Source organism: Sinocyclocheilus grahami, unplaced genomic scaffold (assembly GCF_001515645.1).
Source record: "Sinocyclocheilus grahami isolate Dianchi unplaced genomic scaffold, SAMN03320097.WGS_v1.1 scaffold9.1, whole genome shotgun sequence".
NCBI classification, from domain to species: domain Eukaryota; kingdom Metazoa; phylum Chordata; class Actinopteri; order Cypriniformes; family Cyprinidae; genus Sinocyclocheilus; species Sinocyclocheilus grahami.
In genome coordinates, this window is record NW_015505188.1 from 2,173,115 (window position 1) to 2,188,067 (window position 14,953).

General features: G+C 36.4%; 1 protein-coding gene across 1 annotated transcript in view; it reads right to left on the minus strand.

Moving 5' to 3' along the window:
- LOC107591926 (pleckstrin homology domain-containing family F member 2-like) overlaps positions 1-13,706 on the minus strand; it is a 35,335-nt gene extending 21,629 nt beyond the window's left edge. The window contains exon 1 of the mRNA XM_016281217.1: positions 13,015-13,706. The gene's annotated coding sequence lies outside the window, so the exon portion shown is untranslated. The remainder of the gene's footprint in view (positions 1-13,014) is intronic.
- Positions 13,707-14,953: the final 1,247 nt, after the last annotated feature.

The window sequence follows — 14,953 nt, forward strand, 5'->3', positions numbered from 1 at the left end:
ATATAGATATCGGCCATACTAAAGTTACATGAGGAAAGTGTTTATACAAATCACAGTTCACCTCTGATCTTTCCAAACTGTCCACACTGAAAGTAAAAATTCTGCATGATGCAACATGCCAATTACAACATTTCTGATGTTTAAATTTAAAAATATGCAAAGCAGATTTTGCAACCCGTGACATTTCACTGTGAGTGGAGCAATCAAGCACAGCAAACAGAAACCAAGTGATTGAAATTATGTAATGCTTTATTGCATCACACCTGGTGAACCAAGTTTCAACAAAACGGCATATTATGTGCTTCATTAATCTGGAATTTATGGCAGGGCCTCTATTTGGAAACCATATGTCTCCAAGTCCAATGCACATAAAAAGAAAATCCACTACAAGAAGCACAAAACCTGACACCTTGAGAAATGTAAAGCAGTAAAATGGTCCTTTAAGTATTATTTTCAAAACAACCTTACTGCCAAAATAAGGATGTGTTTGCATTTGGAAAAACCAAAGAATGCCTTCAACCCAGTGTCTGCTGTCAGCTGTTAGAAATGAATTTGTTATTGTATAGACAGCCATCTCATGGGAGTCATCAAGTCAAACGATTTAATGATCATATATAAAGGGCAGTTCACAAGACCAGATTATACATTGTATGCTGTAAATACTACCCAGTAATGATATTCTCATATTCAAGAAAGACATACTTTAAATAAAAAATGTAGGAGAGGAATGGAGAATGAATTCATACAGCTATACTTTAACATACATGTGTAGTACACGTTCTGTAATGCTGATGATAAAGACTGCCTATCCTCTTAAAGAAAGAAAGAGAATTTCTTCTTACAAAATGGCGTACTATTCCACTGCACTTGTACGACAGCATTCTAAAGAGCACTGAAGTTAGTGCTGCACACTTTGGGGATAAAATCGAATTGTGATTTCTCTGATAAAAATTACAATTGCAATTTAAAATGTGATTTAAAAAACTCCAGTTTGCTGTGCTTGTTTCTATAGTTGCACAATTCAGCACAACATTTCGTTGCTTACATATCAATATAACTATAAATTTACTATTTTTATTATGATGATTATTATTATTACTAAATAAAAATATAGAGCTATTACTATTGTATTATTTCTCTGTAAAATAAATTAGTATTTAAGAAAAATAAATCATAAAATTTCAATACTAACATTTACAGCTGTCAATTTCTTCAAACGTAAAACCATTAAGTTTATTTTGACAAGAGCCCTGCAGTGCTGCACAAAAATATAGATGAAATATTGTGCAATATTCCTGTACAAATGTGATTCTGCTAGGGGTGACCCCGAATAGTCGAAGATTCGATGCTTCGATAGGAGGAGCTTGATTCGACTACCAGTCTCACAGTCGAATATTCGCGGGGTGTTATGATCATGCCATTTTGGCTATATGGGGGTGCTCAAATGTCTGATTTCACATATAACTACTGGTTTAACCCAATAAGATAATATACAGCCTATTAAAATAATGCTGTAAAAAGGAATCTGAAAAGAAAAAAATATTTTAACGTGCATGAATAAATCCAACCACCCCTATAGATTTAAGTTTCACTTTCCATAACCCGTGACCAACAGAGGAGCATCTTGGCAGCAGGGATTTAAAACTTTAACAAGACTCAAACTGACACAGGCAGAGTGAAAGACTGGATTTTTTTCGATCAGGTAGGGTGCAAGTGATTTCAAAACATTTCAGCCGGTTTATATATATTGTGTATATATTATTTATCTCATAAGATGCATTTGGTTGAGTTGCCGCAGTGAGCCGTAGTTCACTGACAAGCTACACAAAATCGGCAATGAATCGCCTGCGATTTTGAACGCGATTGTGTAGCTTGTCAGTGATCTACGGCTCCGTGTAGTAAATGCCGCTCCATCTGAAAGCACGTGCTGGAGATTTACTACTAATCACCAGAAGCGGCTTTACTGACGAGATTCGCAAGAAAATTGCATTAGATTTTTTGCCCAGCCCTACCGTTTGTATCTGCAAGGCGTCCGTTACACATTTTCCCTGTGTGTTAACGTAATTATGACTGTCGAATGTCTGACTTGACTCTTGGGAATGTATTTTGCCCCGCCCCCAAAACATATGATTCGACTATCAGTCGAATATCGGCAAGATTCGAAATTTTCGATTCGACTATGAAAATCCTTAGTCGGGGACACTCCTAGATTCTGCCCATGTTTTTGACATTGTTTTCAAACGCACTTGCAGAGATGGAGTTTGTGAGAAGAAGCATTTATTGTGAATCAAGATGCTCTGGGTCTGAGTATTACAAGCAGCTCATGTTTAAGAACACAGTGCCCCGCTTCACTCTAAAACAAGCAGCACATATTTCATCAAACTGCAGCCTTTTCGATTTGCTAATCACACCAAGTCATATCACAATTTCAGTTTTATTTGATTACTCATGCAGCCCTAACTGAAGCTATTCCATATTATGTCCTTGAGGAGACGTAATAGGGAACGGCATATTGAACCCTACTGAAGTTTATTAAGTTGGGCCTACATTTTTGTCATCAAATTTTAATTATTTTATTTTGAAACCAGCATTAAAGTCAGCACTGCAAAAGAAAAGTAGGTGGCTTGTAAACTTGCATGACTAAATCTGGATTCGTCCCAGAGCAAGATAACTCAACAAACCAGTCAAAAGTACCTGTAATCAGCAGTTTTGTAAAGTAAAAGTCTGGCCTTAATGCAGCCAATAAACCATTCTGGGCAAATTAAACGCAGTTAACTGATGGCAACACAGTGCCTTCCAGTAAGTCAAGATTAAGGAAGTACAGCAGAAGAACTATTCTCACCTAAACCATGGGATATTTTAACCGTTAAACCTTAACTACATTCAGATCTTTTGGTTTCTCCATCAACTCAAGGCATAAACAAGTTCTTCAAAGTGAACCATCTTTAACTTACTCAAACTTTTCAGCCCACAAAATTAGATTAGGCCTGTTCAAACATACAGACATTCACACACAAAATCTAACCATACATCCTGTCACATTAACGTGCATAAATAACCCACAGGTAACAGACGAGATAAGATCATAATTTACTTGGGCTTTACAGCTATGGGTAAATATGTATTTAAAAGCAGTTTGCCTTCTGCAGGAAGCCTATAGGTTAAATGCTCATGATAACTGTAGCTGGGTTCTCATCCAAAGTTGCAAATTTAACTTGTGTACAAAACTGGAATATCACATAAAATTAGGGGTGCAACGGATCGTAGATGATCCGTGGTCTGTACGGACCAGGCCCCACGGTTCGGCACACATGTGATTCGCAGATTAAATGTTAAGTTTAACGATCATAGTGAAAATGTATCATTTGCACATGTTTTGTCTTGCCAGTTTACACATTCAAGCTGTTTTAACTCGCGCGCTTTTTTTTGTGTGTGTGCTCAGCCGCTGCCGCTCTCACACGCAGAGAGTGAGAGGCGTGATTCAGACACAGCGTGATTCCTTTTTTTACATACACACAAAGTTATGTTAAAATACCCGCTTTGGAAAATATTCGAGTAAAAGCAGTCGGTTATTTCTTAAGTGAACGTAAACAGGTGAGAAAGAAACCGGATGTGTGTCAGTGTATTAGGCAGGCCATTTGGTCTTAAAGCGACAGCAGCCAATAAATACCCGTTTCAGTCTGCTAATCAAATAACACCACAGCTCTAACAAAGATTAATCTGTATTTAACTTGTGCGGTGAGCACTATGGTGTTAAACTTAATTATTATTATTTCTGCACCTAAATTCTGATATTTGTAACTGTGATTTGTTGTTTCCATCTATGCTTGTAATTTGTGTAATTGTTCTTGTTTTATTACTAACTTTATTAGTTAAGCTAGTAGTTTTTGCTATGGTATAGAAGTACTTAAAAGTTGTTGTTTTTTTTGCTGATCCGAAAAATTATCCGATCCGTGACTCAAAATCAGTATATGATCCAAACCATGAATTTTGTGATCTGTTGCACCACTACATAAAATATTTGTGAATAAGCACCGCTTCCATCCAACGAGTCAAAGAGAACAAAATTTCTGATAGACTGGCACTAAATATCACTAAGAAATAGTGTTGGGCGATATGGTCATTTTTCATATTGTCATATCGTCAGCTCGTGAGATCATTGATACATGATATTATCGTGCATGGGTGGGTGGGGCAAGAGAGAGACTCTCTGTACTTGTCATAGGGCATAAGCTATTACATAACTATTTGGTGTTTTAAATAGAGCCCGACCGATATGGGTTTTTTGGGGGCCGATGCCGATACCGATATTAGGGAGTAAAAAAAGACCGATACCGATATATCGGCCGATATTCTTTATGTGTAGGCTATATTATAGTACAGTATAGTCAAAAGTTTGGACACGCTTCCCATTCCGTGTGTCCAAACTTTTGACTGGTACTGTATATAGAATACAGTATATAGCCTAACTCAAATGTGGTGATCAAACACTTATAATGATGTGACAAACATAGGCCTATAGTGGAGGCAGGATATTTAACAATGTAACAAACTTTATTATTCAAAAAGAGTCTGACATCAGTGCACTTGACAGTAAACTTCACTCCACTTATTATAAATAACTTTAACACAAATAGAACAAAATATATATAACTTGAATTAAGAAATTAAACAAGGTAACTGTGTAGGGCAAGCAAGATACTGCCAAACCAACAGGGGCAGGTTTATGCAGGAAGCACAGCTTTTCCAAATGTAAACATCTCAAATGAATAAATAATAATAATTAATAATAATACTGTGTTGTGCATTCTCTGGTAATCAAATGAACATGCAGAACATTCATATTTAAATCGTCTTTTTGCACTTTAATATTCACAGACACAGTGTAGGCTATATATATATATATATATATATATATATATATATATACGATTCTGTTCATGTTTTCTGCATCGCGGAAATCATAGGGCCCTACTAATGTAGCAAACGAATATGATAAGCTCATTGTGAGAGTAAAAGATGGGGACATTGTTGTTTATTTACTTAGCATTGAGTTTCTCCAACTAGGTGACAACGTAGCGTTAAATCACCATTCAACAGACTCAAACCCACCACCATGCAGAAAGATACTAACTATTCTTTATGTGTAGGCTATATTATAGTACAGTATAGTCAAAAGTTTGGACACGCTTCCCATTCCGTGTGTCCAAACTTTTGACTGGTACTGTATATAGAATACAGTATATAGCCTAACTCAAATGTGGTGATCAAACACTTATAATGATGTGACAAACATAGGCCTATAGTGGAGGCAGGATATTTAACAATGTAACAAACTTTATTATTCAAAAAGAGTCTGACATCAGTGCACTTGACAGTAAACTTCACTCCACTTATTATAAATAACTTTAACACAAATAGAACAAAATATATATAACTTGAATTAAGAAATTAAACAAGGTAACTGTGTAGGGCAAGCAAGATACTGCCAAACCAACAGGGGCAGGTTTATGCAGGAAGCACAGCTTTTCCAAATGTAAACATCTCAAATGAATAAATAATAATAATTAATAATAATACTGTGTTGTGCATTCTCTGGTAATCAAATGAACATGCAGAACATTCATATTTAAATCGTCTTTTTGCACTTTAATATTCACAGACACAGTGTAGGCTATATATATATATATATATATATATATATATATATATACGATTCTGTTCATGTTTTCTGCATCGCGGAAATCATAGGGCCCTACTAATGTAGCAAACGAATATGATAAGCTCATTGTGAGAGTAAAAGATGGGGACATTGTTGTTTATTTACTTAGCATTGAGTTTCTCCAACTAGGTGACAACGTAGCGTTAAATCACCATTCAACAGACTCAAACCCACCACCATGCAGAAAGATACTAACTTTTTAAATCTGCTACGTTACTGACTGTACTGACAAACTATGCTGACACCGTGTCTGCGCTGCAACAGAACGCGACAAAGCGACCGTTGAAAATCATTTGAACTTTGTGTCAGCAAGTCATAAATAGAATGAGGCATCAGTTTTATTTACTGCATCTAGTGTAGACAACATCTAGTGTAGACAACATACACTGGATGCGCGCCGCGCGATGTGATCAGCATAATCAGCTCCGGTGGCCTTAACACAGGCTTTAATGTGCCGCAGACACGTGCCGTGATGCGCAGATCAGCTCTAGTCTCTAACGTCACTGAATCTGCTGTTATGAGACATCCATTCATCATATCATCGTGCAAAACTAAGAATTCGAATCATTGTAATGTGACGATCAAATATAGGTGCGGGTGGGTGGCGGGCGGATAATTTGAAGCAGTGGACTCAGATGAAGTTTGAGCTCATCTGCGCATCTCTACACTACACTGACCTAGGTCACCAGTAGCAAACAATGGAGCGCGCTCTAGTTCTGGACAAACTAAGTAATTGCACCATTCAGAAGCATTTAATCTGTGTTATATGTTCTGTAAAAAAATAAAATCATATCGACAGCATATTCGCCGATACCGATATATCGGCAATAGGCTCATATCGGCTAAACGATATATCGGTCGGGCTCTAGTTTTAAACCACTCGTGTGCGCGCGAGAGTAAAGCCTCTGTTGCGTGGAAGCACCACTAATCTAAATCATATACTTTCAAACATACTGATAAACTAACATGGTAAATATAAAAATATTCAAAATGGCTAGTTCATATATATATATGAACGGGCTCTAGTTTTAAACCACTCGTGTGCGCGCGAGAGTAAAGCCTCTGTTGCGTGGAAGCACCACTAATCTAAATAATATACTTTCAAACATACTGATAAACTAACATGGTAAATATAAAAATATTCAAAGATAAACTAACATGTTAAATATAAAAATATTTAAAACAGCTAGTTCATATATATTCGGATACAACAGTCATACATTGCTATTAGGACCGCTCTGCCTGTGACAAGTTTGCCGCATCGGTCAACGGTGAAAATCAAAAGTAGATTTCTTTTAAAGACCAACAGTTTAACATTTTAAATATTAAACACGTTAAATATAAAAGTGTTTAAAACAGGTAAGTTCATACATTTGAAGTAAAGTTAAATTAAAAGGATACATCAGTCATACAGTGCTCCGGATCGCGCGCGCGCTTAACATGCGGCATTAAACTCAGTTAGTGGGGGCTCAGTTAAAATATTGCACATATATAGGCCGTTAAGATTACTTGTTAAAGTGCAATGAAATACCTTATATCAGCAGACGATGTACGTCTGTGTTTGGAGACTTTAATCCTCATTTGCGTGTGTCTGTGTGTGTGTGTGAAGTGTGGTGCTGAAGTGAAATAGCGGGGCAATTTAATAATAGCCGAATTATAATAGGCTGCCGAATAATAATAATAATAATAATAGTAATTTAATACATTAATAGGAGAATGAGCCTAATATCATCTTGACTATCGACAAAAACATCTGCCATCGTCGATATTTCTGACTATCATCTATCGACACAACCCTACTAAGAAAAGTAGGAGAAGCCACTGAGTATAATAATTTTCATATATAATAAATTACTTGCGCCTCAGAGCGAAGAGACAAAACACAATAAATGCGGTCATTGCTTTCGAATGTGGATGCCTGCTGTTAGGGAATGCAGTTGTGTAAGAAAGTTCTGGAAGGCAATTCTACAGAAATACTTTGACGACAGTCTTTGCTTGGGCATTTAAGAATGACCATAACTACATTTGAGATGCTGTGCAACAAAATCGGTCCGTTATTTAGTCAAGTTATCCTGTCCCAAAGCGCAATCACATGACTTTTTTTGATGCGCATGGATGACTTTATTCGGCAAATGTGTTTCCATCTCCCATTATCCGCATTAATCCTTTTTGGCACAAGTCAAAAACCACCTCAAGAGAGCATAAAAATCACTATTTCCAGGTACTTGGTTACGTTGAAGACATAAGCCAATTTCTGGATCTGTTCAGACCTTTTTTGTAATCAGGCTCTCAAAAAGTATATAAAAATTTGGATATAGATTTATCAGCCAACATATCGGTTATCGGCTTTCAAAAATAAAGAATTATCGGTTATCGGCCAAAATTTTCATATCGGTGCATCCCTAGTTCTATGGATTAAACGGCAGACACTTCTTGTGTCTATTTAAGGTTGTTTTGATGGCATGGCAAGCGGTGGAAATTTTTTGGCACCTCATGATTCAATTCAATTTTGACTTGGGAGTCACAATTTGATTCCAAATTCTTCATTGGCTGATAAATAGAAGTTGATACTGACAGCTGTTAAGTATCAGTCCCTGAACCAATATAAATGTGCAGTTCATTTATACAAAATATGAAATCCCATATATTGTGCAACCAAAAATTCCAATATAAAAAAATAACCAGAAAAACAAATACTGCATAACGTTAGATTTTTAACTACTAAAAAGGGACTGTGCTCCTGGCAATTCACAAACAAAAAAAGAAAATATGCACTCTTTCAATCATCTACAGCAAATTACAAGATAAAGACAATAAATGCACCCATTGTGCTATTTTTTTCCTGTGTTGCTCATTGCATAGCACTTGTATCCGTTTTGTCTTGCATTTGATTTTACACCAAACCAAAATGTTTCCATTTTTTTTGCAATCAATCCAGAATTGTTTTTTAAAAATGTGACGCAGAAGCGATTCAACTTCCAATGATGTATTTGACTTTGTGATGAGTAGAGCCTTGAATATAGGCAATGCTCAATTTGACAACCCTCTCTTGAAAAATTACCTTAAACTGTGCTCAGGTTTTAAGACAGGAGGGATTCAAACAAGCCCTTGTCAGATATTTGGATATGCAAACATTAAAATCTCATATGAATTAGGGCTGTCAAAATGGCTGAAAAACTAAATTCAAAATTTTTATTTAAATATCAATATTCGGATTATATTAGAATTTAAAAGGCATAATTTCAGTTAGGGGGAAAAAAAGCTTTTGGCTTCTCTCCTGAGGACACAAGAGGGCGCATCGAGCAAAATATTGTGCACGTTTCTACAAAGCATAATAAAATAACACTACTATCTTTGAAAAAAGTGCATAATGTTTACAATAATGTTTATAAACCTTATATAATTAATAAAGTTGCTTAAACAATTAGAAACAAAACAGCATCATGCATGTATAGTTTAATACAAAGGACGGGAAAATCACAAAGAGTACTTTCTTCATTTAAAACCTTGAGATGCAGTGGAATGGGTAAAAGTCTTGAGACATGTTTTTTTAAAAGTTGAACTTACATTAATTTTACATAGCTTTCTAAACATGCAGCTCTCTTGTGCAAGACGCGAGTGCAACAGTGATAGATGTCCCTCTAGAAAATGCGATAAATATGCGTTCTGTGCGAACGGCTTGGTTTCGGTTTTGACGTTAACAACATCTTCCCCGCAATGATTGTTCTCTTTTTCTGCAATATTTTGAATGAACAACGTAGCAGCGCCACATCTAGTGGCTTCAACTGGATAGGCTAACAAAAGCATTAAAATGCAATGACACTTTCATCGTCGTCGCATTTCGTGCGCCACTGATAAGGCTGCCTGACTGTTTTAAGTGCTATAATCAGGTCCTCGGTGCATCTACCAACCAAGGAAACATGAAAAAGATTAACCTAGTAACTTTGTTTTGGTAAGCCTTTTTCTGCAAGCGTCTGAAAAAACGAGCGCGTCTGATTTTGCTCCCTTGGTGACGTGGCAAAGGGATCTCATTATAATATTACCGCCCCATAATCTGTAAGTTTCCACCCACGGTGCTGTCATTTTTGCAAGCGACATTGGTGTAATGCCATGGCGAAAGTTTGAGCAAAACATGCTAACTGTTCTGCCTTTGGCTGCACAGAAGAGCACAGAACACTATTTAGAGTCCCAGCCTCAGAGACAACAGTGGATTTATTGATTTATTTACTGTATATTGTTGCTGCCAAACAGATCTAAAATAAACAAGCGATTTATTTCCCAGCAGTTTACCTTCACAGACATTACTGACTGTTTTTGTAACTTGTGTCTTTTTAATATAAACTTGTGTGTGAATGAGAACTTAGTTTAGTACTCACATGCTGTGACAGTCGCTTTCTGTCCATGTGCTTTAGTTGTGTGCACTCAGAAAACGTATATCAGAAGTTTAAACTAATATGGTTTAAAACACATGATTTCAGCAAGATAAACATGATAATCAGAACCAAAACAGATGTTTTTAGCAGGTCCGAGCTGTAATGGCGCAGCTCTATTCTGGAAAAGGGGGCGGAGAGCAGCAGCTCATTTGCATTTAAAGAGCCAGGCACGAAAAACAGCGTGTTTCTACTTCTTCTTAAAATAGGCATTTTCAAAATGATATAATAAATGATCTGTGGAGAATTTTGAGCTGAAACTTCACTGACACATTCTGGAAACACCAGAGACTTATACTACATATTGTAAAAAGGGGCATAATATGTCTCCTTTAATAATCTTTGGTGAATAACTACATAAAACAAAAATCACTTTTGCGTCATTACACCGCACAACATTACACTTTGACCCTGCTGTCTGTCTTGCTGACATTGCTTGGCCATATGTCTGTACCCATTATTACAGACATGACTAAGTTAGCACAAAACAGACTTGCATAAGCACAGGCTGATCCTTGGATGTACTAAAATCATATTATTACTTGTAAGATTCATTTTTAGAGCATTATAAATGGTTGACAACATCGTTAGAAGACATATTGCATTTGCAATTAAGATTTTTGCTGAAAATAATCATTGCACAAAATCATAGCAAACATGATGGTCAATGGCAGAGTAATGACTGCAATGCATAAACAAAATCAACTCAAAGCTTAACAGAATTAAACTTTAAAGAGCTAATCTTGACTTATCCATAATTAATGTATTATGGTTCTGAAAGAATCTATTTTGCATTTATTAGGAAAGTGAGACCAATTGTACTCATGCAGTGAGAGCATCAAGTAAAGAAGTAGAAGTATCAAGCAAGGCTGGTAAACATGATTTTGAACCATTAACTTACTTTTCACGTCTGAAAAGCCTGGTTGGACAAGTAGCACCAAAGGTAAGAAATAAGACTAAATGAAGGAATGCACCATGAAAACATCTGTTTCCTTCATTCTGAAAACATACACATGATCAGCAATGAAACCCCTTCACGTGAACTTGCAAAACGGAGGGGTAGGGGAAAGGGGAAGGGCTAAGGGGTAGAAATGGATTTGGGCCTTAAACTTAGCAGCAAGTACAGGATGACAGCAAGTCCAGGATGAGCTTCGAAGAACCAAATAATCCAAGATCATGCCAAATCGCCAACAATCAAATCCAGCTAACTGAGAATATTCATAATGCTTTTATTTATGCAGTCCAATTATTATTCTGCACTGAAAAGCAGAAATAAACATTTAAGAATCAGTTCTCCTTCTGCATACCAGGTGTCAGACACTCAAACGTTAAAATATTTTTTTAATTAGTACTGACTATATATACACATACATACATACATAGAAAGAGAGAGAGAGATCGAGATCAGTCTCTACTTTGAAGAACTTTGCACACAGTCCAAAGGTACAAACAGACAAAGCGAAACTTACAAGAAAAGTATTTTACATTTAAATACATCCATGAATGTATGACAGCATCCATCTTCACAAATACAAACAGCCGACTTCATCGCCCTTTTTAAAAGTGCAGGTGTGAATCAAACAGCATATGAATGCAGAAGTGAAAGTGTGACAATAGGATATATGAAACATTTCGGAGGACCTCATCTAAAAAAAAAAATAACTCTAAAATGAATGCTCAGTGTGAGGTCAAAAGAAAACCATACAAAAAAAAGTTTAGGCAAAAAAAAAAAAGTATCAGACTAACAGCAACTACAAAAAAAGTTTCAAACTGCCCCTACTATTAAAATATGTTTGGATCCATGTATTTATTTAATTTATCCTGATCGTGCAGTTACGTGCTGCAAAATATTACCCATAGCATTTCGACCAAGTATTTCCAAGCCACCACAACTGGTTACTACTTATGCGACCATAAATATAAAGCAATAGCAAATGTTCTCGTTGACAAGCGATTATTTAGAGGAAAGAAAAAAACGTTACTCCTCAATTTTCCCATCACTATATGACTGAGGCCATGCTGTTTAGCAAGGAACAGGGTTGGGTGGTTTTCACTATGCAGTTTCGTTGAGTCACCAAGCACTGGCTGTCACACAGGCGAAGTTAATAGTAAAACTTCTACCCCCCGTTTCACAGACAAGGCTTAAACCTAGTCCCAGACTAAAATGTAAATCTGAGCTGTTTCAACTGAAAGAAACTTCCACTGATTGATCTTAAAATATATCAATGCCTTTGTTTTGTCCCAAGAGGGACACCAGTAATGTTTTTTGTAAGGCACATTTATAAAAAAAAATACTTAAATGTCCTTATTGAATTATGACCTAATCCTGGTTAAATCTAAACCCTGTCTGTGAAACCAGGCCCTAATGTTCTGTCAGATAAAAAATGCCAATGTTGCAAAAAATAAATACATAATATAAAATGCAAGTGTTTTGACACTGACAACTCAATTAAAAGACTAATTACTTTCACAGTGTTTGTATAAAAACTTTCTACTGGCTGGCTAAAATGGGCTATGAATTAGAGGAACATACCTAAACAGCAAACCTATGTTGCGGTGTTCAAGTTTGTTTTACATTTCGTCGTTGACAAAGTTTTTCCTCACGTTAGCATGCTACAAGCTAACAAGGCGCTTGGACTGTCCCACAGCACGAATAGTTTCTTGACTTCTTCCTACAGCTTTCAAACTCACCTGACTGACACACTTTTCACTAACGCTAGTGTGGAAAAATAATCAAATGAACCACGATAAACAAGTAGTCGTTCAAAGATTGCAATGCAAACTTGCTCTGACAGGCGCGAATGGAAACCAGCCCGTTCGCGAGCGCTTGGTAAGTTTAGACACAGGCACGCGCGCGCCTACCTCAAAGCAACCGATCGACGGCTGTAGACGCGAAGCTGTAGACAATCTCGGGTAAGTTTCCCAACGGGTATATTATTTTAATTCCAAATTCAAAACGCGTCACTTGAAAGTTCTTCTGCCACCTTCCCGTGCAGCCAAACTCGGAAACTGCTCTTTCAATATGGCTGAGGCAGGAGCAGGGAATGGTGAAGCGTCACTAGCGTGACTCCGGGTCGGGGTGGTGTGGGAGAAGGGGCAGGGACTAATCTGGATAAACACTGATCCTTGTATTTAACGTTGTCTGGTGTTCATGTGGTGCCTTTCGCTTTTCCTTCTCGCTGGAAACATGCATGTACATGTTTCTTCGAAATAAACCACAGATTAGATCTGCCTTTATAACTGCCTGAGTCATGTGATTAGTGTGTGAGGTAATCAACAGTAGGTTTAAAAACCCAGTTGACTAGATAACCGCAAGGTTATAAAGGCATAATCTTTAGTTTTAAAACTGCTATTGGGTTATGAGGTCAATGATTTAGGTTTGCAGCCAACACAAATGACCTTGGTCTTTCTCAGGTAAGTTGAAACATAGCCTAGCTTTAATGACTATGCATAACAAACACAACAAAACACTTTTCTAATTTCCTTCATTTGGGTCAAGTGGGTAATGCCATGTTTTGCAGTCTTTTGCAACCATTCTATTGTATCCAGGTCATTTTTGTAAAGGATATGTTATAAATACATCATTATAAAATTTGAGGAGGCAGTAAGAAATTTTCACCATTGGCCTCTCAGAATGTTTTTAGTGAGACCCACATTTATTCTCAGATATAAAGACCCTGTCCTGCTGTAAATATGAGCCTCTTCTTAGCTGTTGCCATACTGCATTTTGTTTTCTTTGCAAAAAGACTGAAGAGCATAAATGTAGTATCAAATATTCTATTGTGTTCTTAAACACTAAGAGTGCTAGAATGCATTTTTCTGTTTTCATAGTACTAAAGAATCATTGGTGATTCAGCACATCTATATTGGGCTCATTAAATGTATTTCTTGTTTCTGCAGAGAATAGCTTTGCCATCTAAACATGATACCTGTGTCCCACACTGAAACTGTAACTGCTTTTCTGATTACATCGTTGACAGCAGTTTGGATCTCTTGGAGTGGCTTCTGAGGACATTACACAGCTCTCTGTTTTGTTTTAAAGAGTTAAATATTTGCTTTTCATTGTTCTCAGTCAAGTTGCAGGTTATTTCTGGTTTGATCTGAAGTGGTAGCAGTATGTTTAACTTTTTTATAATTAATTAATATTATTTGTATTAAATAATATATGTATTATATTTTAATACATTAATATATTTTATGATATAATCGTATGAATTAAATATGTTTAATGCAATGTCATTCTATATTGCTTTATACCATTATCTGGTTAGAAATTGTGAGATCAGTCTGTTGATAGTGCAACTCTCTCCTGCCCCCAGGTGCCTGCCAGTGTGCACACGAAGGTATACGGTGAGCGTGATTTCACCAAGTACAACATGTTCCTGGATCAACATCCTTGCTGATCCTGGAACATCATTCCAGTCAACCAATCAGAATTGAGAGATAACTTTTCAGGAAATGTCAGTTTTAGGCTTACAATCAGGATTAGGTGCTTCTACACCCTTGTTAACCAGCTATCATTTCCCTCTGATTTTAGGAATAAATTATGGGTTAGGTTTAGGGGTAAGGATTGTGTTTTTGGACAGTAATGTTGATCCAGGATCCACAAAAGATGTTGATCCAGGAACATGTCTTACTTGGCAAAATCACACCGACCAAAGGTATACACCTCTGTCTTATTAGGATTCAGACAATTGCATAATATGCGTGTGTGTATGTATGTGTCTATATATATATATATATATATATATATATATATATATATATATATATATATATATATATATATATATATATATAC